This window comes from Odocoileus virginianus, chromosome 26 (genome assembly GCF_023699985.2).
Source record: "Odocoileus virginianus isolate 20LAN1187 ecotype Illinois chromosome 26, Ovbor_1.2, whole genome shotgun sequence".
Classification (NCBI taxonomy): domain Eukaryota; kingdom Metazoa; phylum Chordata; class Mammalia; order Artiodactyla; family Cervidae; genus Odocoileus; species Odocoileus virginianus.
Genome location: NC_069699.1, coordinates 21,666,608 through 21,693,328, shown reverse-complemented (window position 1 = coordinate 21,693,328; position 26,721 = coordinate 21,666,608). Strand labels below are relative to the sequence as shown.

Genomic DNA, 26,721 nt, shown 5'->3' with positions numbered 1-26,721 from the left:
CATCAGGGAAACCCAAAGACTGTTCTTTTTTTTTCCATTTTGCATGCAAAGAAACTCAGGCATACAATAAGTGAATTATTTAAGATCACACACATATATAAATGGCTGAGTTTACAAAACTGGTCAGTCCGGTTCTATAAGCATGCGCTCCTAATCCCTGCTTTATCCTGCCTTCTGTCACTACCTTTGTATTTAACTATGTGCCGGCATGTGCATCCATGTAATGTGGATAATGTATTCATTGTTTGGGGGCTCCTGTGATGCCATGACTCAGAAAACAAAACAGAAACCTATTCTGACCACTTGTGAACTTTTCTCACTTACAATACTAATCTTTGTATCTCGAAAAATTTTACTTGTCATTGTAATTAGGTTCAGTAAGGTAAATAAATTGGATTACAAGATAATGATGGATTAGGAATGATTGTTAAATCTCTGTAAACTGTAACTTAATGTCAGGAGAACAGCTAACACTAAAGTCAACTAATAATAAAGTGGTATTGTCTGTTTGCTTGATCATCTAAGGATAACTGCCCTGATATTCACCATCTTTTGTTCATTTTTAATATAATTCAGCATTGAAAGCACAAGATATAAAGGGATGAAAAGATGATGCCCCACTGTACTTATTCAAGTAAATTATTATGTCTTGACCTTTTGACCAAATCAAATTCATCTTCTCTCTCCCTGCAATTCTGCCCTTTTTAATAAGGCAGCACAGATTTAATGGATTGGGAATCTGAGTAAGTAATAAGAACACAGAGAAGAGTGGCCAACATGATTAAGATTTTATTTGTGGTGTAATTCCATTATAATTAACATTATGTAACTGGAGAAATATGGTGTTTGCACCTCTTCCTGGCAGATGTTTTTAAGTCAGTGGCAGAAAGGAGATTAAATAGTAAATGAAGACCTACTTATTGAAATTGTTTTTGCATCTTGTGTTGTTGGATTCATTTGTTTGTTTCACAAACCACAGTTAATTTAGTAAGGAAAATAAGCAGTATGTTTAACAAGTACTGTAAATAAATTTGTTTGCAATCTTTTGAAGTACCATAGTTGAACTTTCTATGTTAGAAAATACTACTAAAAGACCTATAAAGTGGGAGGTGATTAAATAGTGAGAAGTTTCTTTTTTCCCCTGAAGAAAAGTGTTAAATAGAATTTAAAGTTAAGCAAATTAAAATACCATGGTTTTGTATATAGAGAAAAGTGTTTTCAATTTGTTACAAGTGATTTTTTTACAAAAACATTTTGGCCAGTTAAATACATAATCAATTTACCTAAGTTTGGATCTGAGTCTTCTGGCCAAGGGGTTGGCAATCTATGGCCAGGTGGTCAAATTCGGTTATCTGCTTCTTTATATGTCTTCTACTTACTAAGCAAGTTTTTTGTTGTTGTTTTAAGTTGCAGATGGTTGGAAAAATACAAAAGAATAGTAATTTATGATATGAAAATCATGACATTCAAATGTCAGTGTCCATAAATAAGGTTTAATGGCACACAACCCCACTCATCTGTGTTTGTATTGTTTATACTGATTTCATGTTACATCAACAGAATTGAGTAGTTCTGATACAGATTTTATGGTCTGCAAAACTGAAAATATTTATCCTCTAGATCTTTACGAAAAAGTTAGCAGACCCCTGCCCAAGCCAATAGTAGTAATAATACTGTGATTTCTAATAGGACTGCAGTTTAGATACAAATGTCTCCATTTTACAGCTCAAGATACTGAGCCTCTGATTGTTAAGTCATTTTACTTGGGTTTTGAGGGTAATCTTGAACTCTAACAACTTGAAGTATATATGAAAACATATATGAATGCTTAGAATTTAGACCTATTTAAAAACAACATGTTAAGTCTTTTGAAAATGGGGTTATGTCTTCTGTTATCAGTTAATAGTTATTGGACCGTATTTGGTTGATTTAAAAGCAGTCATTCCAGGGGCTTCCCTGGTGGCTCAGTGGTAAAGAATCAGCCTGCCAATGGCAGAAGACATGGGTTCCATCGCTGATCCAGGAAGGTCCCACATGGTGTGGGACAGCTAACCCCGTGTGCCGCAACTCCTGAGCCTGTGCTCTGGAGCCCAGAAGCCACAATTCCTGAAGCCCAGAAGCCACAATTCCTGAAGCCCAGATGCCCTCGAGCATGTGCTCCACAACGAGAGAAGCGTCTGGAACTGGAGAGTAGCTGTCACTTGCTGCAACTAGAGAAAGCCCACACACAGAAACACAGACCCGGCACAGCCAAAATGAAAGAAAGACACGTTAAAAAAACAGTAGTCATTCCAATGTGTGGAACGTCTGAGATGTGATATTGTAGCTATCTACGAAAGGGAGGCTCATAATCTGTTTCCATAGTAGATGGCAGAATCACTTTTCTGTGTCCGTGTGGCTCCTACTCTGTATAAAAATGATTACAAGTTGGTACAGCTTTTATTTGGAGAGCTCTAATACAGTAGTCTGGGGAATTGCCCATAGGGCCTTTCTGTGGAGATCTTATTGCTCTCTCGTTTGGTACAGAAAAATGGGAAAGATGATGGCTGTTCATGGCAAGAGTTTACATAGCTAAGTTTATGGAGGGAGACAAGAAGTTACTTGTTTTCCATCATTGGTATCTTACCTCCCTGAACTAGAGGATCTTGATAAGTGATTATTGCATTAGGATGTGATGATGATCATTTTTGTGTGTTATTAAAAAATGTCTTAAGAGGAAATCTATTTAACAAAGTATTTAGGGTAACTTTAAGCATGGTAGAAGAGGGAATCATTGTTTCCTCAAGAGTTTGCTGAATTATAGTTTTGAAAGAACAAGTGAAACACGGTGAACTGTATTTTAATGTGCAAAATTCCTTAGGCTTATTGAAAGGACCTTCTGAGGGTTAAGGTTGTCCACACGGTGCTAAATCAGGATAATAGCCTGAGATTTACTATTTCATACTATTTAGTTACCAGGATTCTTTAAAAAGCCATTCTTATAGACTTTCTTAAATATAGCTGATGGATGATAATCTAAATAATGCCTTGAAGGCAGAGCCTGTGTCTTATAGTACCTTCAGTATTGAGAACAGTAAGTACATAATAGTAAATATTATTTTAGCTAATGTTCTGCCAGAAAATATGCTAATTTTTTTTTACAACTAATATCTCATTTAATTGCCTAAAAATCTTCTGGTCTTAATAGTTTATTCCAACATTACAGGGTTTACAGGGCTGTACAGAACACTTGAGGAGCAGGAAGTGGCAACCCACTCCAGTATTCTTGCCTGGAGAATTTCATGGACAGAGGAGCCCGGGGGACTACAGTCCATGGGGTTGCAGAGTCGGACACGACTGAGTGACTAACACCCCACACTCACAGACCTAGAACACTTGAGGTGGCTAAAATTAACATTCAGGTATCTCTGACTCCAAAGCCTGATTGTTTTCATGCTGTGGTAGTAGGGCGTGCTCTAGATGTTTGCGTGAATGCATGGATGTATGAAAGAGTCATTTGTTAACAGGAATACGTAATCATGGAATTTGAATCTGTTTTTAATCTACAGTTTCTTTACTCATAGTTCTAATATTGTGATCATCATTATACGCTTTATCAGAGATCTATGCCCCATTCACTTGCTTTGAAAAAGAAACATTATGGAAAAGTCCAAGTTATGACTTAGGAATGAACAAATCAGTTGCCACCTGCTGTAAACAGCAGTGTGACTGGCAGCAGAGATGCAGTATTTCTGCTGCAATTTAGGTGGATTGCAAAGGGTTCGTTGTTCAGTATGCCATTTATTGAGATAAAACTAAATGGCTTAAGTGACTTTCACAGCAGTCTAGCTAATAGCTAGAGAGGCAGACATTTTGTACCTGAGACAGGAACTCAAGAGCATTTCAGTGATTTACCCAGGTAACCTAGCTGGAAACTCAAACTTTTTGACTGCAGCACTGTGTTGGGTGGAACCTTGTTTTGAGGAGGAAAAGCTGGACCCATATAATGGAAGTAACCAGTTTTCCCAAGCCCAGTGAAGATGCAGTTGTACAGATATATGGGTTCTTCCCTTTTAGAGACAGACTTAGCTACTGGGAACATCGAAGCTAAGTACACAAAACGGAACCCTGGCACATACATATGTCATAGATAATGATGTTTCAGTTCTGTCCCGTCCAATGGACATACACAATGAGCCAAAAATATAATTTCGATTTTTCTAGAATGTCACAATAAAAAGTACAATGAAACAGGTGAAATTATATATATATATATTGTTCTCAAAATATATCCACATTTACCAGTATTAAAACAACTTTGAGTAAGATACATTACACTCATTTTTTTGCACCATCTCTTCATTTCTTACTAGCTACCTTACAAGCCCTCAGTAGTCATACATGGCTAGTGGTACCATACTGGATAGCACAGCTCTAAATATTGGTACCATCCTGGATAGCACAACCCAACTTCCCTGCTTAGGTATGGAAAAGCTCTTGAGAGAAAAGGAAGGGAAGGAGTTTTCCTAATTCACTCTTCTGCATCCCCTCTATTTTTTCATTCATATGATCTCCTTTATGTTTAAATTTAAATGCCTTTTCATATTTTTAACATAGCTGGCTTGTCATCTCACTGTTTGATATTCAATCATCTGATAAAGAGTTCTATTCTCAAGAGTTGTCTGAGGAAGCAGTATATCTGTTTAAGGAAATACATAAACATGACTCCAGTGATTGGAACAAAATTAGAAGATTCCTGAGGAAAAGTTGCTGCTCTAATTCAACAAATCCACCTCAGCAACAGCTCAGGCTCATAAGAAACAAATTGGTTATTTTGGATTAATGTCAAATGAATATACTTTTACTTCACATATTTTCTCTTTGTCATTTAGCTAAAATGAATGGTTGATACTGGTTAGAATGTCATTTAGCTACAGAAAAGAAAAACCCAGAAAATGTTTAAACTACTCTTCAACTCAATTACGTTCTAATAAGATAATGATAATTTTGATCCAGATTACAAGGTTTTTGTGTTTTTCTCTGATCTTTTAGACATTTATTATTTCAGTGTGAAACACTCCTGTGAAATTAACACATATTATTATACATAAACTATACTTCTTTGTAAAGAAATTTGGCCAATTGGCAGGATTTTGTTGTTCAGTTGCTCAGTTGTGTCTGACTCTCTGCAACCCCATGGACTGCAGCATGCCAGGCTTCCCTGTCCTTCACTATTTCCCAGGGCTTGCTCAAACTCATGTCCATTGAGTCAATGATGCCATCCAACCATCTCATCCTGTGTCACCCCCTTCTCCTCTTTCCCTCAATCTTTCCTAGCATCAGGGTTTTTTCCAGTGAATTAGCTCTTCCCATCAGGTGGCCAAAGTATTGGAGCTTCAGCTTCAACATCAGTCCTTCCAAATTAATATTCAGAATTGATTTCCTTTAGGATTGACTGATTTGATCTCCTTGCTGTCCAAGGGACTCTCAAGAGTCTTCTCCAGCACCTCAATTCAAAAGCATCAATTCTTGCATCAAAGGGACTCAGGCTTCTTTATGGTCCAACTCACACATCCGTACATGACTACTGGAAAAATCATAGCTTTGACTAGATGGACCTTTGTCAGCAAGGTGATGTATCTGCTTTTTAATATGCTGTCTAGGTTTGTCATAGCTTTTCTTCCAAGGAACAAGCATCTTTTAATTTCATGGCTGCAGTGGTCATCTGCAGTGATTTTGGAGCCCAAGAAAATAAAGTCTCTCAGTTTCCATTCTCCCCCATCTGTTTTCCATGGAGTGATGGGATGGGATTGGATGCCATAATCTTCATTTTTTGAAAGGTGAGTTTTAAGCCAGCTTTTCCACTCTCCTCTTTCACCTCCATCAAGAGGTTCTTTAGTTCCTCTTCGCTTTCTGCCATTAGGGTGGTGCCATCTGCATATCTGAGGTTATTGCTATTTCTCCCTGCAATCTTGATTCCAGCTTGAGCTTTATTCAGTCTGGCATTTCACATGATATACTCTTCATAGAAGTTAAATAAGCCAGGTGACAATATACAGCCTTGATGTACTCCTTTCCAATTTTGAACCAGTTTGTTGTTCCATGTCCAGTTCTAACTGTTGCTTCTTGACCTGCATACAGATTTCTCAGGAGACAGGTAAGGTAGTCTGGTATTGCCATCTCTTTAAGAATTTTCCAGTTTGTTGTGATCTACACAAAGGCTATAGTGTAGTCAATGAAGCAAAAGTAGATGTTTTACCAGAAAGAATGTAAATTCCATGTTCTAGGTACAGGTATGTGTAGTACACACATATGCTTATTTTTACCATAATGAATAAGAGGCTATGTTCTACTTCTCTGAAATTCTGTAGTATTAAAAAAAAATACTTGTACCATCATCTAATAATAATTACATGCTAAATTTTATCAGTGCTTACCACCAATACCAGGGCTTTCCAGGTGGCTCATTGTAAAGAATTTGCTTGCCAATGCAGGAACCACAGGAGACATGGGTTTTATCCCTGGGTGGAGAGATGCCCTGGAGGAGGAAATGGCAGCCCACTCCAGGGTTCTTGTCTGGGAAATCCCATGGACAGAGGAGCCTGGCAGGCTGCAATTCATGAGGTCTCAGACACGACTGAGTGACCACACGCATCTGCAAACTACTAACACCAGTAAAAGGCCAATTTTGTTCTTTACAGCAACCCTATTAGGTAGCTATTGCAACCAGTAAAGAAGTGCTTCAATGACTGTGTTTTTCTAGACTTTTGTATTTCTAGAGGAGGCATTCCCGAGTCCCCCTGAAAAAGTCTTTTTGCTTTTAATAGATACTGGTAAATAATCCTCCAGAGAATTTGTATCAATGAATACACCCACTGAAAATGTTGTGAATAACTGTTACAGCACATTTATCAACATAGTGTAAATCTTTTGATCTTTGCTAATTCAATAGATGTAAAACATGAAGTGTGAAAGTATTTGTTTTCATTTGTGTGGTCTGTTATAGTTGAGGCCACACCCTTGACACCCTTTGCATATCATCCTCCCATCCATATTTCAAAACAGCTCTGCCAAGGTATTGAAAAGTGAAAGTGAAAGTGAGAGGGTTGCTATTTCCTTCTCCAATCATCCTCCCATCCGTATCTCAAAACAGCCCTGCCAAGGGATTAACAGGACTTAAATGAGACAACTTTGGGTGTAGAAAGTCATAAAAAAAAATCAAATTGAGGAAGAGATTCAGGAGCTTTTTGACCTTGGCAAATAGATTCTGCTTTTATGAAGTGCCCTAATCAGTTTCCTGAGGATGTTTGAGCCTTTCAAATATAAATCTGTTTTCATACTAAAAAATTGGTTAATGGGTTACCAGTTAGGAACATTTAAACCATCGAAGCATGGCTGGTAACTCTGGCTACTATCATTATATTTTTAAACTAAATGGGGGTCAGACTGAACTGTTTGGAGATATGACAGTTATTAAACATATACCCACAGAAACCCCAAAGGAATGCTAAGAATTGATGGGCTTTTATTTTTACATACCAGATTCTTAACTGATCCAGGACTGAAATGCTCTATAGACTCCTCACTCAATAAAATCATAAGAATATCGAGTGTTTCCTTGTCAGTAGACAGCATTCTCCACTAGAAACATACTTCATACCTTCACCTTGTGGCCTCTATATAACCTTTTAAGTGGTCGATTAAAAAGCTTTTGCCTCCTTTTTCTCTTCCCTTTCAGTCTTGTGATATATTCTGCATTCTCCCCCATGACTATATGTACTACCATATAGACAGCCTTTCTGAACGAAGCAGGTACAATTCAGTATGTAGTACTTCACTTTGAATAATTCCTCTTTAGCATTATCTGCGCCGATTGAGGACAGGTGTGGATGGTGTGGGAAATGAAATATGTTGAGAATCTTCAGACTATTTTCTGGGTGTTTGAGTGTTCTCTCTAATAAACCTTCTGACAAAGCAGCAGTATGATAGAATCATCCTGGATATGATAGTTATTTTCTCTTGCAGAGAGGTGAAGCTCATCTAGCTGACCCTTATAATTTTGCATATGAAAAAGCTCGTTAGAGAAATGACTTTCAAGATATTTAATGGAAAAGTCCATCCAAACTCCTTGGTTTGAGGCCAGTGAGTTCTTGTTTCTCAAAAGTATTCATGGTCTTTTTTTATAAGAAGTGAAAACACAGCAAAAGGTGGAAGAAAAGCAAACAAGAGCAGTTCCTGGAAAATTGACCTGATATAATTAGCATTGGCAGTATTTCCACCCATGCCTGTAATTCCGTATGACTTCTTCCTCATTTAGGCATCTAGTAGGTTTTCCTTATTTTCAGATGAAAATTTGCCAGGTAGCTTTAGATTCTGAAATGACAACCTACTTTTGGCAACAGAATCGATAATATTTATTAAGAGGTCTTTATTGCATCTAGCTGAGACTAACAAACTTCATCAGCTTGTGGAGTTTCTCTGCTTACCTTGTTTATATACAGAACTAGTTATAGCAGTGACTTTTTTCCAGATGCTGGACCAAGAAATCTTTGGCCGGAAATTCTGCTGATAATATCTGATAGGAATATTCATTAAACGTCCTTTTACAGAGCTAACAATACTGGGTAAAGCTCCTAGAGTAAGGAAGACATACAGTTTTCTTTAGCTTGAGGTAAATGCATTGTTGATTGCCTTTGCCATAAAGGAATTATATTTTAATCTTCATCAGTTACTCTAAGTGAAGTTTGATCATTTTATCAGTGTGATCTTCACAAAGACCATACTGCTTTTGTCTTTTTTTTTCTCTTCTATTCTCTTGCTTACTTAGCATCCCTCTCTCCACCAAAGAAGCATTCCATTGCATTTCATTATTACCTTCATTACAAGATCCAAGTTTATGCTAAGTGGAAACCAGATACTTGTCTTTCTTGTTGCTTGAAACTTTGATAAAGCTTGTTCACTTGCTTTGAGTAGTATTGCTCTGAATTTATTTTTCAATGGGAAAAGGCCATAGGTATTTGGGGAAATTGAGTTTTCATTTTTTTTGGCTAATCTGTGGCCTTGATATGATCTCTTGTCTTAGCGCTCACTCAGAACTAACAAAGGAACAGAGTGGCAAAGAATACCCAAAAGTCTGTATATTTCAGAAACAAAATGATTTCTTTTCCCCTGTCCTATTTCTCTTTTGGATAGAGCTTGAATCGAATGATTATTTTGAATTGCATGTGATTTAATGATGTGCTAACATTATCCATTTATACGTTTATCCAGGTGTGAAGAGATGGATATAGCAGGATAATATGAAAGCTATTTCAATTAAGCAGTCTATTAATATGAAAGCTAACTTTGATGCGGTCCTAGAGAATCCCAGATACCTATTTAGGAAGGGAATATCTTAGGCTGTGTTTCAAAATGCTATAGTAAACATTTTTTTAAAGTTTGTCAAAATTTGTATTTATTTATTTCTGACTGCACTGGGTCTTCATTGCTTTGCATGGACTGTCTCTCATTGCAGCAAGTTGAGGCTACCCTTCATTCTGGCGTGTGGGGATTGTCGTTGCAGTGGCTTCTCTCATTGCAGAGAACAGGCTCTGGAGTGTGCAGACCCAGTAGTTGTGGGGCATGGGCTGAATTGCCCTGTGGCGTGTGGAATCTTCTCGGACCATGGGTTGAACTCGTGTTCTTATCCACTGCGTCACCAGGGAAATCCAAAATTTGTCAAAAATTTGAAGAAATTAAACTCTCCCATATTGTTTTATTTTTCTAACTTAAAAAAGTCATAGCGTTGTTTATCTGTATTTTTGTTGCAGGAAGGGGGACCCCTTCCAGGGCCCGAAACCGGGCTCTTGTCTAACACTCGGAAATGAATTGTCTGAGGAGACGCATGTGCTGACAAAGCAAGAGTTTTTTTGGGGAAAGGGTGCCTGGGCAGAGAGTAGGAGGGTAAGGGAACCCGGGAGAACTGCTCTGCCATGTGGCTGGCAATCTCAGGTTTTATGGTGATGGAATTAGTTTCCGGGTTGTCTTTAGCCAGTCATTCTGACTTCCTGATGGTGCACGCCTTGTTCAGCCCAGATGGATGCCAGAAAGAAGGATTCTGGGAGGTGGTCAGACATGTGGTGTCTCCTTTTGACCTTTCCCGAACTCTTCTGGTTGGTGGTGGCTTATTAGTTCTGTGTTCCTTACCAGGACCTCCTGTGTAAAACAACTCATGCAAATGGTTACTATGGTGCCTGGCCAGGGTGGGTGGTTACAGTCAGTGTGCTTCCCCTAACATTTTGAATCTTTGTATAATAAATCTTTCCAGTGCAAATTGCAAAGTCCTTTCTACTGTCTCTCTATGATAAGCATGTGATGCATCAATGGTGACTATGCTGACTGGAGAACTAGTTTTTAGTAAAATGTTCTCATGTGATTTTAAATTGTGATGATTGAGAAGTAACAGGAGCATCTAGTATTGTACATGTTCTTGGGACAGTTCAGTCATTAACTGTTGCATACAGCCACTCAGAACTTGGGTTTTAAGTGGCCGCTGTGGAAGAGGCATTGCAGCCTGTGCTGGAATATAAACGTTAAGTGCTGTTCCTATTTCATCTACTTTAACTAAACTGTATACAGTTAACTGTATACAGTTTAGTTAAAGTAGATGTGCCAGTAGATATGTCAGGAAACCAATCTAAAAATTCCTGCTATCAACAGTAAAAGTAGGCCATTTCATGGGAAAAGAGGTTGGTACAGAGAGTCATGTACTTGTTTTCAGGCAAGTTGAGTTTGAGATTCCTTTAGGGTATCCAAATAGAGATTTCACGTAGTTAGTTGGCTAAGTAGATCTAGAGCTCAGAAAAAGGAAGCCTGAAGATACAATTTAGAACTGAAAGAAATGTAAGTTTGTTTCAAGTCTAAATTATTATCAGAACCACCTGGAGTTTAAGTTTAGAAAGGTGTAGTAGGTGATTTTTGAGGATGAAAAAAGTGGATTTGTAAGTCTTGGACAGGCTTCATACTATTTTAAATTGTTATAATTGTTGCACAGATTGTCCTACTTAAGTTAGGTTTGAATTTTTGTACAGTATATTCTGATCAAAAAATTTGGCAGTGATTTTTAAAGAAAGGGATAAGGGGATTGTTTTCATGGTAGTTATTATAAGAAATGAATATAGTTGCTCTTAACCATCTTATAGTTTATTCTTTAGTTTCAAATGGGACAGTTTTGATTTTAATATGAAAATCAGATGCTTAATTTTACTTATTTAAACATATTGCAGTACCAGTGTCTTTGCAGTATCAGTGTCTTTGTTTTTGTCAGATGTTTAGATATAGATCATCCTGTCGGCCTTTTTTTATGGATTCACTGTGACAGTATCCTTGCTCATCAGGATAACTTACTGTACAGTTTAAGGAGTATCTTGGTAAAATCAGTTTCTCTGTAATTGACTGAGAAAATTTTTCTATCATAATGTGCCACTGAGACTTTCTTCCAGCACCAGTGATACCTCTGGAATGCAGTTGATGATTTATTTTTTTTTAAGTCTAGATTTATGCTTTATTCTAAAACCCATTTCTTTATTTGTAGGTGATGTGCAATTGAACTTGAGATGAATAACATATTTGGGGGTATGTACCATTTTATTTAAAAATATGTTTGTAATATACACATGTATTTTTCTGTAGAGAAATTGTATAATATTTTTGATTTTGATCCTAACTAGGACTCCTTTTCTTTATGAGTTATGAAATTAACTTATAATTTATGTAAATAAAATATACAGAAAGCAATAGCAATGTATTTGACATTGAACCATAAGATATTATGGTTATTTTCAATGTAATATTTGGTCCTCAAAATTAATTTGCAAATAGCATTTATTATTAAATCTTATTTATCAGTGCATTTAAAAACTGCACAGTTTTTTAAAGTAGGAAAGTTAACTACTTGAAATTCATTATCTGAATAGCTAAATACAGTACACAATGCATTTGTTTGTCTTCCTTCACATATTTATTCAGCTGTAAATCTTTCTTTTTATGACATTTATTTATTTCCTAAGTTAGATTCTGTTACCAAAATGTGCATTTTGGAACACACCAAGCATTATTTTATGTTTTTTTTTTACTTAGCAATCAGATCTCTCTGTTCTTAATAGCAGATATCAAATCATCTTTTTGACTTTTTTTTCAACCTAACCATGTTTATAATTTGAACAAAGTTCTCTTTTTTTTTTCCCTTTTCATTTAGTGCATACATCAAATGCTAGAGAATTATCAGTTTGTTTATTTTAGCAGTTTTACTTTGGTGGTTCCATGATAATAACGTGATTTGTATTTGGTTACCCAATTGCAGATAATCCTGTGGCATTAGGAAGTTTAATTTATGGGAAAGATCTTAGACTTAAAAAGGATTACTGACCATTTAGGAGTGATTAATTAATCAGTGAAAAATTGAGTCTTAACTGTACTAATGCCTGTCTAAGCTCCACACAGATACATGCACAGGCACAGTACCACCCAGTTTTATAGCTAAAACGACTGAAGCACAACAAAGAGGATGGTGTCCTAACTAGTCAGGTCATCACAAAGCCAGGAGTTCTTGAATCAAGCATTTGGAGACTGTTCTTACTCTCAAAGGTTGTGGGATTTTGAGCATCTCACTTTACCTCAAGTTTGCTTTCCTCATTTGTGTGGTTAGTGGGTCAAACAAGATTTCTTAGGTTCTTTCTTTCCTGAAATACCTTCATTTCTTACTTCAAAAAGTTAAAGTTTAGAAGTGAGTATCTTCATGTTGGTAAAACTGCTATGAATTAAGAGGTGGCAGAGTAAGGTAAATTCATTTATTGGGAAAAGAGTGCAGAAGGGTTCAATTGATTGTCGAGTCACCAATATTCTTGTATATTTACTGAATTCTGGAGTTTGAGTGTATCTAGAAAGGCAGGCTTCCCTCTGTGCCCTTTTTGTTCTGCCCGACTTGGAGACACAGGACTGACTCATTTTGAAAAATCTCTCATTTTGAAAGAATCCCTTATAACCTTGTTAGCTCAAGGTTATCTTTTATCTGATTTCTCTCTTCCTGGATAGGTTGCAGGCTGAAGAGCATTAAAATATGTTTTCTTAGTGGCTTCCTTTGCTAGATTTGAATAATTCACTTGATTTTTTCAGTCTATTTAGATGAAAAACTGTTATTTAGAGATGCTAATTTTAGTTCCTTTTGTTTGAATTAGAGAAAGAAATGCATTGTATATTTAGTCCAAATGGTAAACCCTCATACCCTTCTCTGGTCATTTAAAACAATCCTAAATAATGTTCAGGCACCTTTACTGTTGTGAGGTAAGATATTTGCTTGAGATTTGTTTTTCTTTTTTCCTTTCATTTATTTCTTTTTTTTCTTTTATTTTAATTTATAAGGTGAATGAATAAGGAAAAAGATCCATTTGAGTATTGGGTTTATTCTGTGTTGACTGCTTCCTTTTGCTCCCATTCATATATTATTTTAAGTTTATTTCAAACATTTCAACAGCAGATAGCAAATGATTGCAGTTTCATACCAGAGGGGATTTTTTTATGAGTCAAACCAAAGAATATGCTAGATCTCTTAGACTGTTTTCCTAATTTTAAGATTCTGTGATTCTATGTTCTTAGGTTAAATATAAAAAATTAACATTTTGTAGGTGAAAATGGTAAGATGATGTCAATTTTATATGGATTCAGTCTACATATTAGTTATTCATTGTTGAGGAAAAAAAAGAACTCATCTGTGAATATGGTAATAACAAGCAACAAAGCTTATTAAAACATTGACTTCATTTAGGAAAACTTAGTATCGTGAGTGCTAGATATTAAAAACTGTATTTTAAACATTTGTAAATCAAATGGTAATAAAACCTTCATTGCATGTCTTTCTTCTTGCAGAAAAAATTTTTTCTGTGTTTTATGAGACAAATCACAGGCATTACAGTTTGGAATCAGTTTCTTTGTTTTGTTTGCAATTGCTTCATAGCTGTTGAATATTTGCAGTAAGTTTTAATGACTGAATGAAGTGCCTGCTTGATTATATGCCATTAGTAAAGATATCTTTTTATGGCAAAGGGTGGTTTTCAGCATAGCCTTGACAAAGGCAATATATAAATGCATTATTTCCCTTCAAAGGAATGCAAATCATAGAAGCAAATTATAAGGGAAATATTTAAAAATAAGCAATTAAAATAGTGAATATTCTTTGTGTGTTACATATTAGAATTATACGAACATATGAATAGAGTAGCTAGATATATTTATTTTCAGAGGCCAACATAATAATAATTAATTAGCAAAGTTGTAAATATCCTAAGTATTCTAGTGAATTCCAGTTTTATTATCTACATTTTATTGCTAACTGTATTATTGGATAGATAGCTGTAATGCTGACATTGAGAATCTTGCATAGTTAACTTTTCAATTTTTCTAACCATGATTTCATGTTCTCGATGCTCTTGCTGTTTGTCACTTGCTGTTTTACCCAGTGTTTGATCCTGGCTCTCTGCCTTTTATACACTTTCCTTTGTCAAGGATGCCCCTTTTTTTCCAGTTCCTTACCTGTCAAAGTTCTACTTGTCTTTTTATGTCTCACTGAACTTCTGCCTCTTCCAGGAAGTCATCCAGATGCCCTCTAGTCAGAACTTGCTGCTCAAGGTCATTGCCGTCAACTTGTCCTTTCACTGTTGCTCATCTAAATCTCGCTGCCTTCTGACCAACACATTCTGTTTGTCTGTTCCCCAGTTTGATCGTGTACCTCTCTTCCCTTTTTTCCCTGCTTTGGTATAATTCATGTGTTTCTATGTATCTCAGTTGTGTTTAATAGAATTGTTTTGTAAAATTTAAAATTGTTTACTCGACAAGATAGTAGAGGTTCAGACTTGATTTTTTTCCCATGTTCTATGTTTGGAGTTGGTGGGCCAATTATATTTGCTTCCTACTTTTAAAGTGATCTTACTTATCCTCTTGTTTTCTGCTTTATTGGATAAATCACCTCACCGTATCGTTTCTTTAACGCAAACACAGTTATGTAAGAAATACTAGAGAAAAAAGAATGCATCTGCATCCATGGTCTTAGTTATTAGGCAAGAGACAGTGAAAAAATGTATATTGGTTCTGGAAAGAACACAAGTTATTTTAGAAATTAAATAAGTAATAATTATTTTATCAAAGATCAGAGGGAAATCTTCATTAGAAATCACAATGCTATAGATGGTTTCTTTGATGTTCTTGCTCTGTTTCTTAATAATTAATACTAAAAATAGGAGAATTGTCAACTACAATGGTTGCTGCATTTCATAGGTTTTTTATATGTATTTATGTACTTCATCTTATTGGATCCTCATGTCACACCGTGGCATGGGTGGGGCACAAATTGTATATTATTCAGATACAGCAAAGGTTGTTATTAAACCTCAATATTTGTTCAAAGCTGATTCTAAAATCTTATTATTTTTTATTAACTATTAGTCTGATATTTAATGTCTGTTCTATCTTTGCATAATTCAAAAACAAGGTAACATTGGTAGTCCAAAATGCAAGGGCATAATTTATAGCTGTATGCTTATAGCTCTATTTTTTATAACATATATAGTAGCAATTCTGATCAGAATTCATGGGCCAGTGTCCCAAGTTTAACTCTTTCACAGTTGTCTCTTCTGGACAAATGGATTAGAAAAGACGCAGGCCAAACTGTAAAAAGGACCCTCAAAGTATGGATGTGAGGATGAGGAGCTCTCTATCAAGGAAGGTGACTGATGTCCATAAGGTTAAAGTAACCTCAGGTACCCAGACAAGTGGTTGAACAGGAGACTGGGAAAGATCTGTAGAGTGGAGGCCCCTAAGTTCTGTCTTCTAAGGTCTTGTGTCCTGCTCCTCTTTGTCTAGCTCCTTGCACTGTATCCTTGGGTATTTGGGAGCTACAGTAATTGACCCTTTTGTTTAGGCTAGTCTGCACTGAGTCTTTGTTACTCAATTTAGAATCCTAACTAATATGGATGAAATTATTGACACAAATGAACTCTTCTTTCTGCTCCTCTTTCCATGTGTCTTTTCTTTCTTCTTTCATTTCTTTCTACTTGTCCTTTTATCCATTTCCCTGACTTTCTTCCTCCCATCCACTTGTTCATTCATCCATCTATGTATCCATCTAATACTTTTCAACTCTTTAGCGTGCATTAAGTGTTACCCTAATTCCTGAGGACAAAATGGTAAGCAACATACAGCCTTCGTTCTCTTCAGTGTCTACTTTTAACATGGCGCTGTTCTAAAAGGGAGGCAGAACTCAGGCCAAACATAGGGGGAGAGATCATGAAAAGTATATCCTTAAAGCATATGCCTAACATTTTAGATTGGTGGAAAGATTAAATATATAAAGGGTTAATTGCAACAGGGTCATGGAAAAGGGGAGCTTGTGTACTTAGTTGCTCAGTCACATCCAACTCTTGTGACCCCGTAGACTGTAGCCCACCAGGCTCCTCTGTCCATGATATTCCCCAGGCAAGAATACTGGAGTGGGTTGCCACTTCCTTCTCCAGGGCATCTTCCCAACTGAGGAATTGAACCCATGTCTCCTGCATTGAAGGCAGATACTTTACCAACTGAGCTACGAGGGAAGCTTAGAGGAGGGTTTTCAATCATGGCAGTTTTTCACCAAGTTCCAGGCAGATGACAAATCCAGAATACGTAACCATGTATTGCTTAAATTTGCAGAGGTAAGGAAATAGTACTTTGAATAGTGGATTGCATCTTCTTTTACTCTATTGTCAATATTAGGTATGGGTAGAGAAGGATTTGGATGTTATCCTTTCTTTTGCAGTAAGCATTAATCATACAATACATCACACAATCACTTACTGCCTTGTGCAGGTCATCTTAATCTCTCAAGGAACCAGCCCCAGAGCTGTCTAACTTTTCTGAGAAGCACTGAGCATGTGCAGAAATTCAGTCCGGGTCTACTCACATGAATACTCCCAAGTATGGTAGTGATTTGGAGACAAAAGATGGAGAATTTGACCCCCCGTGCCCCCGATCTGTAATATTTGCTTTAGGAAAATTCTCAGTGAAATTAGTTTGACAAGCAAGTCATGGTCTAGTTTGCCTAATCACTTCAATCTTCTAAGTATCTATATTTTTTCCATGTCTCAGCAAATGGAGTTTCTCTCTTTGGACGTGTTATACACCTCAATCTACTGTCCTGTGATGCTTGGTAAACTCATTCTTTGAAGGCTTTCCTCTTTGAAGCTGTCTCTGACTATCCAAGGCAGACATGTCCTTATTTTGTAAGTGGGTACATCTTTCTCATGTCAGCGACCTCTGTTTTGAGTTATTGTTATTATATTTTTCTCTCCCAAATGAGACAAGGACTCTGTTAGAGCAGCGACCTATTATATTCATCTTTATGTGACTGATTTCCAGACCCATGAATGGGGTGCATTAAGGGCTTAATGTTTGGTAAACAAAATGGAATGGAGGAGACACAGTATATAGTTCAATACGGACAAGTAAAAGGTAATGCTCTTCTCAAAAATAAGGTCAAAATAAAGATTCAAAAATTTGTAGATATATTATTCTTAAACTTACAATTTCCATGTGAAAAGTACATTGTTAAAATTCTTATTTTATGAAGTAATCATGTTACAGATGTCCCTTATCTATGTTCAAAAAGACTATGCAATCAAAAAGACTAATAAATGCTGGCTCAGTTCAGTTCAGTTCAGTTCAGTCACTCAGTCGTGTCCGACTCTTTGCGATCCCATGAATCTCAGCACGCCAGGCCTCCCTGTCCATCACCAACTCCTGGAGTTGACCCAACCCATGTCCATCAAGTCGGTGACGCCATCCGACCATCTCACCCTCTGTCGTCCCCTTCTCCTCCTGCCTCCAATCCTTGCCAGCATTAGGGTCTTTTCCAATGAGTCAACTCTTCGCATGAGGTGGCCAAACTATTGGAGTTTCAGCTTCAACATCAGTCCTTCCAATGAACACCCAGGACTGATCTCCTTTAGGATGGACCGGTTGGTTGCCTACAGGAAAATATTTGAAACAAAACTGAAAGCCTTGTAATTTTTTGATATTTCCTGTTCAATGTGTGAAAAGGTATGGGCATCCAATACAGTACTATAATTAAAAACTATTCTGCAACCATTTAAGTCCAGATGTATTACATACATTTTTATCTATCTACCATAGTACATGGGCTCCCCAGGTGACTCTAGTGGAAAAGAACCTGCTTGCCAGTGCAGGAGACATGAGACACGGGTTTGGTCCTTGGGTCAGGAAGATCCCCTGGAGTAGGAAATGGCACCCCACACCAGTATTCTTGCCTGAGAAATCCCATGACAGAGGAACCTGGCGGGCTGCCGTCTGTGAGTTCACAAAGAGTTGGATGCAAATAAAGTAATTTTGCATTCACCATAATACACACAATGTATGTATCCATATTAAACAGAAGTTCTAGAACTGAAAATAGATTACTGCTTCAAAGACAAGTATTCACATATTTTCAGGATAGAACCCACTCCCCTACTCTTTGATAACCAATATTTCATAGAGCAGATTTTGGGAGCCACTCATCTAACAGAAGGTAGACTGATAATAGCTTGAATGAGAAGAAATGAGGCAGGAGGAGTCCTTAATTTATTTGTGGTTTTAAACTGCCTTTTTAAGAATCTGAATACTAGGGGAAAAGATACATTGTTGAAATACTCAACACAGCTTAACAGCTACTTCCTAAGGAGCCTTTTGCTTCAGGTACTTTCTGGCATGTGAAGATGAGTAAGATAGGCAAGTTGGGACATGTCACAATTGATAGGTTCTCACGTGATGGTTCTCATATTTTCAGAAAAATTTAAGAACAGTGCACACTGACTCTGAACATGATTCTCCTGCCATAATTAATTTCTTAAAAGCTCATATTGCATTGAAACTCTGGTAACAGTGCTTCAGAAGTACAGACTTTGAAGTAGGGAAAAGAAAATCTCTATGAACATTGAGTTCTAGGAATTTAGCCTGTACACATGTTGTAAAATGCCTACTGTTTTAATCTGAAACAATAAAAAAATGAGTGCATGTGTTCTTTTTTCTTCAGAGAAATGACTGTGTAGGGAAGAATTCTAAATTTGACTTAATATTTCATTTTATTAATTGAGTCTCATTGGTCCTGTGTCATGAAAAATGATGTACCTTTCAGCTAGCTTTAACGAGGTATCCTATAAATTAATCACAAACCATCGAGGTATGCTGAATTTCTCATATTTTTTTAGGAATCAATACATATACTACAGTAGTAAATAGAGTTGCCTTTTGAGAATTATCCTTTTTTCTCCTGTTCCTTCTTCCAACTTCATCAGCAACAGGCAGGCAGATAGGTATGTGTGTGTATGTGTAATTTCTCTCACCTCTCACATTCTCGAGATGAACGCCTTCCTGTATGCTAATTTTTCAGAATGTCATTGATCTTAATTATCTTCCTCAGGTACAGATATGATTCTTAACCTCATACTCTCTATTAAGATGCTATTTAACAACAGTATTGATCTACCTTTCCTTTTCTCCTAAATTTCAACCTGTACTCCTTGCTTATCTTGGACATGTTAGTCTTGCAACCATCTTCACTCCCCACAATTTTTATATTCTGTGTCTGAGCTACAGTAATGTGCACATAATCATGCAATCATTTACTTATTCATTCCACAAACTGTCATCAAGGCAGTGTGCTAGCTGTTGTGGAAATTATAATGAAAAAAATTCCTAATGCCTCTTATTCTGAAAGGAAACTTTTAATGGGAGATTTTTTTGCTATTATTTTTTTAAAATTTCTTTTGCATAATAGAACGGCTGTTTTTGACATTTGCTGTAAGTAGCTTTCGTAGTTACTGCCTTTGATTCTTGCCCTTAGCTATGATGGAAATGATGGAAGGCATGTTTTTCACTGAGGATATTTGTTCAGAAGTGCAGCATAATTGGGATGTGTAGAAATTGTTAATTTACCACGTATCTTTGTAATAGTGTAATAAGGGAAGATTATTTTAATAGGTAAAAAGATAAACTGCTATTATAATTGCCCGTAAATATTTTTCATCAACAGGAAAAACAGGATGATAGATGCAAACAAATGACTCTATGATCAGGTAGAATACAAGATGAGTTCTTAAAAAAGATACAGCTGAAGTCTGATAGGAAATTCAGAGAAGGCAAAAAACTACTCTCTGGGGTTCCAGAGAGAGTTTTATGGAAGGGATTGCTGCTAAAATTTGGTCAGTGTCTCTGCTTGGGATATGAATATATAGAGATGTTGATGATGGCCCCTGCATGCTGAGTAAATAGTACAAATAAATACATAGAACTATGGAAAGCTCTGGGACATGGATGTGAACAGTGAGAGCTGGAGTTCAGTTAAATGCAAGCTTTGAAGGAGGAAAGAAATGCCTGTCATGTGTGAAACATGTTCATTGTGTTGTAATATGTATTAGGCAAATGTCTCTTGCTCTGGAAGGTACATTTGTATGGATGGTTTCTTTTTTAAAGTAATTTTTATTGGAATATAGTTGTTTTACAATGTTGTTAGTTTCTGCTGGGCGCAAATTGAATCAGTTACATGTATACATGCATCCCCACTCCTATTTAATTCACCACAGAACACTGAGTAAAGTTCCTTGTGCTATGAAGTAGCTTCTCATTGGTTATCTATTTTAATGATAAACATAGTAGTGTAGCATGGATGGCTTTGTCCCTGGCCATCAGACTCAGTCACTTCTGTTGATAAATTCTTGCTGAGGTGGTGACTGTAATAATCCTTGAGTAACATAGCCCTCACCAGTCCTGATAGAATGTCAAATGTTCAAAAGAAAAACCCGAGTACCTATTAAATCATCAAATGCCTTTGCGTGTTTATGAAATCAGATGAAAGCCAATTTCTACATTAAAGCAAATCTGCTTCTCTGTACTTGGTTGGGGTTGTGAGGAGAGATTACTGTGCTTTCCTAAGAAGGTTAAGCTGTCATCTCGTTAAATGTGGACTTAAAGTAATGCTGCCAAAGCAGCTGCCTCTTGTGATTGATGATGATGATGATGGATGATGATAGTTTTAAAATCAGTTTTGCAGGGCAAATTGCTTTTTTTTTTTTCCTCTTTGGCTGATGTTTGTAGTCTAGATTGGGGATTTCTTGTCATATTAGGTATCTTTTTGATTAAATGGAATATTGCTAAGAACTGTATTCTCTTTGATAAAATGGCTCTAAAACTGAGCAATGGGGCGAAATATAATGAGTTGTTCTGTATGTATTAGTTGAGTGAAAACAGTCATTCTGGGCTTTGCAGTATCTTCCATGGTGAGTCATGTTTTGGGGAATAAATAGCAACCCACGTGTAGACAGAGAAGTGGCAGAAAGTGTGGTACTTTTAAGATATGATAGTCGCATGCCTTATTAGGTCTTCGGAGAATGTTGACACATACGAATGTTCAATGTTCTCTTCTTAGTTGTTGAAGATTCAAATATTTGTCCCCTACTCTTGGATTTCTCTTTCCCCCAGATATCTGCATATCTGGGTCCCTTACTTCTTTGAATTTCTGCTCAAATATTTTTCCATCAGAGAGACTTTCCTGGGTCATCATCTCTAGCAAACTGCCTATACCTCCTCTATTTCTCCTCACTGCTACATAGCAGTTTTCCCCACCTGAAATGGTATGCTTGTTTGTTCATGGTCTCTGTCCAGGCACCTAAGCTGCATCAGAGCAGAGACTGAACAGCTTAGTGCTGTAAACTGAATGCCGCACCGTTTTCAGGCCTGTAACGGGCACAGCATTAATAATTGCTGAATGATTAGCTGGATGTATTTTTATCTTTGGTACAGAGGGGTCTAAATAAGGTTCTAAAGACAGTTTAGAAAAATAGTTGGTATTTAGCTCCAGAGCCAAACCCAAGAATTTTGGTTTATTAACCCTAGTTACTTTAGTTTGTATATACATAAATAATAGAGGCAATAAAGAACCCTGAAAGGGAAGTGGACTATTTCCTTACTTGCACCTAAAACATTTCCATACCTCATCACATTCTTGACAAAAGGAATCAATTTTGTTTATACAAAATCACTGGTAACCACTATTCTATACCATTCCATTGTGCAAGTCCAAGAAGACACTGGTTCAAAAAAGCCATTTTCAAAAAGGAATAGAAAACAAAACATAACCCCCTCCCCAAATATTGTTTAAAGGTCAATAACATTTGTATCCATTGGGTAAACATGATCAATCAAAGCTTTACAAGCTTATGTGTGCTGCTTCCTTAACAAATGTGTTTTTTGCCTTGGTCATTCATCATACCTGGAAGTTTAGATGATAAGCTTGAGCACTCTCTTAAGTTAACATGAAAACAGCCAATTGGTGCATTTGTTGACGGAAAACCTTGTTAAGGTGGCAGGACAACATGTATTCTCCTGACACCATCACATAGCATATTGTAGCCTGTTGATATTTGTGTTGACTGGATGTGGTGAAATCCAGCTTTGAGGAGAGGATTTGTTGTAATGGAGAAACGAGGTTATGTATGGAACAAGCGAAGAGGCAGATGGTGAAAGTGTTCCCTTGAGCCCTCCTAATGCATGGGGAATTTTCTAACGGGACTGAAAATATTAGTTGCTGAAAACAGAATCATCTGCTGTTTTAAATAAAATACCTTAAAAAATTGCAAAGGGCCTTCACTAGCCAAGATACAGGTAGCTGCTGTCACAGCAGTATTTGGAGGCATCGATGAACAGTTTTGTGCAGGAGGTAGAGAAGTGTTACGAAAAATGAAAAGTTGAATGATGAAAGCTTGTAGTCTTACAACCAGAGAGGACTGAACAGATAGGGCCTAGTGCAGAGTGGTCCAGATCATGACTAGTGTCTCATGACTGCAAATGGCATTTGTTTCTCAGATCAGTTAGTGCTACTGAAAGAGGGCAAGTAGAAGGCAGGAGAAGACAGACCCATGTATTTATTATTATTATTGTGTATGTGTGTGGTTGAATCGGTAGGGCTGGGGCAAAGGATCTAGCTTGTAGGATTAAGTTAAGACATTGGTTGAGGTTTATAAGAGTAAGTGTGGAGAGCAGCATAGATTGGGCAAGGAGTTGAATGGAGAGGGAAGAGGGGGCCATGAAGAAGTACACAAATGAGATCCAATGAGTTGGAGGGAAAGCAGGAAAACAGAAATCTTTGACCTGGAAAGTCAGAGAGTGGGAAAAACTGTGTCATCATAGTGTGACTTTGGATTCCACTCACAGTTCTCTTGTCATAGATGTTTTCTTTTGGGAAAAAAAACCCAAATCCTACTTTTACCCCTATAATGAGTGTTGTTATTGGACCCCACTTTTAGATATTTTATTCTTTTAAGATTCCTGTAGAGGGATTTTATATCATATTCTGTGTCTACTTTAACTGGGATGTATACCAAACATGGAATTTAAAATAAACCATGTTTTAGTATCTCCTAATCCCTTTCCAGGGGTATATACACCTCCCCAAAATGTTCAGTGTGGGTTTTGAATCTCATAGAGGTAAGGTGGCTCTTGTGACAAAATGAGATATCTAGTCATTGGCCCTTGTGATTTAACTTTCTTATATATAAAACTACATTCATTTCTATGTGGGTAATTTAGAATATAGGGTTTTAATTTCATGGGAGAAACTTAGATTTGAAAGGACTTTAGAGCACATACTACTCTTTCATTCATACACCAGGAATAAGGTGTATTCCTTTAAATAAGGTGTATTTTCTTTAAATAGCATGGCTAATTTATAGCAAAATGGGATTCAAACCCAGGTTTTGGTACCATTACCTCAGTGTTCTTTGTCACAAGGAGAGAAGAATGCAGGCTTCAAGAGCATAGGCTCTGAAGTTAAATAGAATGAGTTAAAGTTCCAGCTGTCATCTCTGTTATCTCTGTAACCTTGATCAAGATATTTACCCTGTAAACTTGCACTTCATCTGTAACGTAGGGTTGATGATAATGTTTGACTTCTGAATTTGATTTGAATGGGACAATAAATATAAGATTTAGCACAACGCCTGCAGAGTCTTCGAAAATATTCAATACATGACAGTCCATCTGTATCAAACTTTTATTGCTGTGTAACAAATGACCATGGATTTTAAAAAATTAAATAATCAATATTTATTATCTCATAAGTTCCGTGGGTCTGAAGTCCAGCATGGCTTAGCTGAGCTATTTGCTCAGGTTTCATAATACTGAAATGGAAGTATCAGCTGGCCAGGTCCTCATCTGGAGACTGAATTAGCAAAATAACTGTTTCCAAACTCCTTCAGACTGTTGGCAGCATTTGTTCTATTGCAGTTGTGAAACTGATATCTGGGTTCCTTGTCTAAGTGGCTTTCTGTCAGTCAGGACTGTTGTCAGCCCTCAGAGGCTGCTCTCCAGTCTTTGCTGCGTGATGCTCTTCATAAATACTTGACAACACAACAGCTTTCTTCTTCATACTAAAAGGGGGCAGTCTGTTACTTATCTCCCCCTTCAGGAGTGGAGCCCGTCACTTTCAGTTTTTATTGCAGTAGGTCAAGATTCTCAGAGAATCTCCCTTTGGAATAACTCAAAGCCCAGTGATGTGAAACTGTAATCCAGCCACGTTAGTCCTATAAGGTGGTGTAAGGACAGAAGTTAAGTCTATCATACTCATGACCTGATTCATAGGGAAGAGATTACAGAAGTTATATACACCAAAGGGCAGGAATCTTGGGGACCATCACAGATTTCTGTATTCTTCAGAGAACTATTATCATTAATTTTCACTAATTTTTCTTTTCATCATTATATACTTCTGAGGTCATGATGATTGAGAGCTCTATAATTAAAGGTTACAGTGAGAAATAAAAATAACAACTATTTTGGAACTTTTGCTTGAGAAATGATTTGCACTATAGCTCTCTTTTTTCATTTCAACTCAGTTTTGGATTGCATAACCATATGCCCCCAAAGCTATTATAATCTTATTACCTTACAAGGTCCAAAATAACGACACAAGTAGACAATGCTTATGGAAACCCAGAACATAATACTTAGTTGTCAATATAATCCCTAATTATTTAAAATAGAAACTTTCACTGATTTTGTTCTTGTTCTAATTAATAGAAGAAAATAAATTATATTAAAAGAATAATTAGTAATGGCACCTGTAACTGTTACTCCTAAATCTGAGGAGAAATTCTGCTTACAATGCTAATGTTGCCTTGTCACCTATTTATAGAGTGTCATTATCTCAATATCTTTAGAATTCCAAATAGGGGTGTCTTATTACTTGCCATAGAAAAGAAGCTAATGAAAAACAAATCCTCCTGACCAGTTATTAAAATGTATTTTCTGTTCTAGAAGCTCTGTTGTTAATTTCCTGGTACACCTTGAATGTGCCACAAGCAATTTGTAATGGCATCAATTAACATTGAGGTTGAGCATAGCCGTCTAAGATATTAAATATTTGCTTCAGGAATGCTAATAAAATATGGTGACTTTCTGTTTCTGAAGTATTTTTTTAATGGAAACAGCGAAGTTAAGGGGTACTAAATAAATGAAGGAGTAGCTCTTTAGATCGTTTTGCTCAATTCTGATTTTTGTGTTCCCATTTGATTCTGATCACTCTCACTTACATTTAGAGGTCCAGGGTCCTGGAAAGAGGGCTCTCAGGATTCTATCACTAATGGGCCCTTAGAAAATATGTCCTTGCCCAAATAAGTCATTTAAGGGGACTTTGGTAATAAATGGAAAGAATGAATTTGCCTTTCCTTCTGCTTCCTCACGGGCCATTGCCATTTCTGTATTAGGGGATTTTTGAATAGCCAGGAAATGAATTATTTAATTTAGCACTAGTTATAAAATACTAAGTAATCTCTTCTCTTAAAGTGACATGTTGGCAAAAACTACTGTAATATTTTAAAGAAATTGAGTTAGTGCTACTAATTTTTCTTGATTTGTAATATTGATGAATTATAGAGGCAGGTTTTATATTTTTTTTGTACATTATATGCCATGGATTGCATTGAAAAATAAAGTTGGTATAGATTCTTTGAAGTAATGCCCTGGAGCATAGATATTAAAAAGGAGACTATTTTCCCATTTTAACTAGTTGTCTAGTTGATATATTTTTTAAATTCAGTCTTTTATATAGCAAAAACCATCAGGAAAGTGAGCATATCAAACTGTTTCATTGATTTGATTTGAATTCGGCCCAACTTAATTCAAATAATCTCAAGATAGATGGCATTGTACCCTCTGATGATTTCTACACAAATTCTACATTCATATTTATAGGAGGGGGAATACTGCTAGGCATATAGTAGGTATTAGATACATACTGACCTAATGAATGGATTATACTTATTAAAGACAACAGTTGCTAATGAAATGATTCAATTTGTTTTTTCCTTCAATGTGGCTGAATGGTAAAGATACTCTGATGAGGTTTTCGATTATAACAGTCCAGCAAGTCATGTTGAAAATAAAGTGGTCTTATTTCCAAATGAATCTTTAGCAAAACATTTAAGTGTTTAAGTTACATTTATTACATTTTTGTATATCTCTTTTGGGACCTTATTATTGCTGTATTATTAATAATTTATAACGGTTTGGTATTTTGTAAACATGCTTCTATGCATTCACAGTTTGTATGTGTCAATAATGATAAAAACTACCATCTACTTTTCCCTTACTTTTTAAATATTTCCATTGATTATGTTCCATACATATGAA

The 26,721-nt window shown here is 36.4% G+C and overlaps 1 protein-coding gene across 11 annotated transcripts in view; it reads left to right on the top strand.

Moving 5' to 3' along the window:
• Positions 1-26,721, top strand: part of CNTN4 (contactin 4) — a 971,999-nt gene that overhangs the window by 126,986 nt on the left and 818,292 nt on the right. For 8 of the 11 annotated variants that reach the window (XM_070455652.1, XM_070455651.1, XM_070455639.1 and 5 more), the window contains exon 2: positions 11,552-11,592. The exons of the other annotated variants lie outside the window; for them this stretch is intronic. The gene's annotated coding sequence lies outside the window, so the exon portion shown is untranslated. The remainder of the gene's footprint in view (positions 1-11,551; positions 11,593-26,721) is intronic. 11 annotated transcript variants of the gene reach the window in all.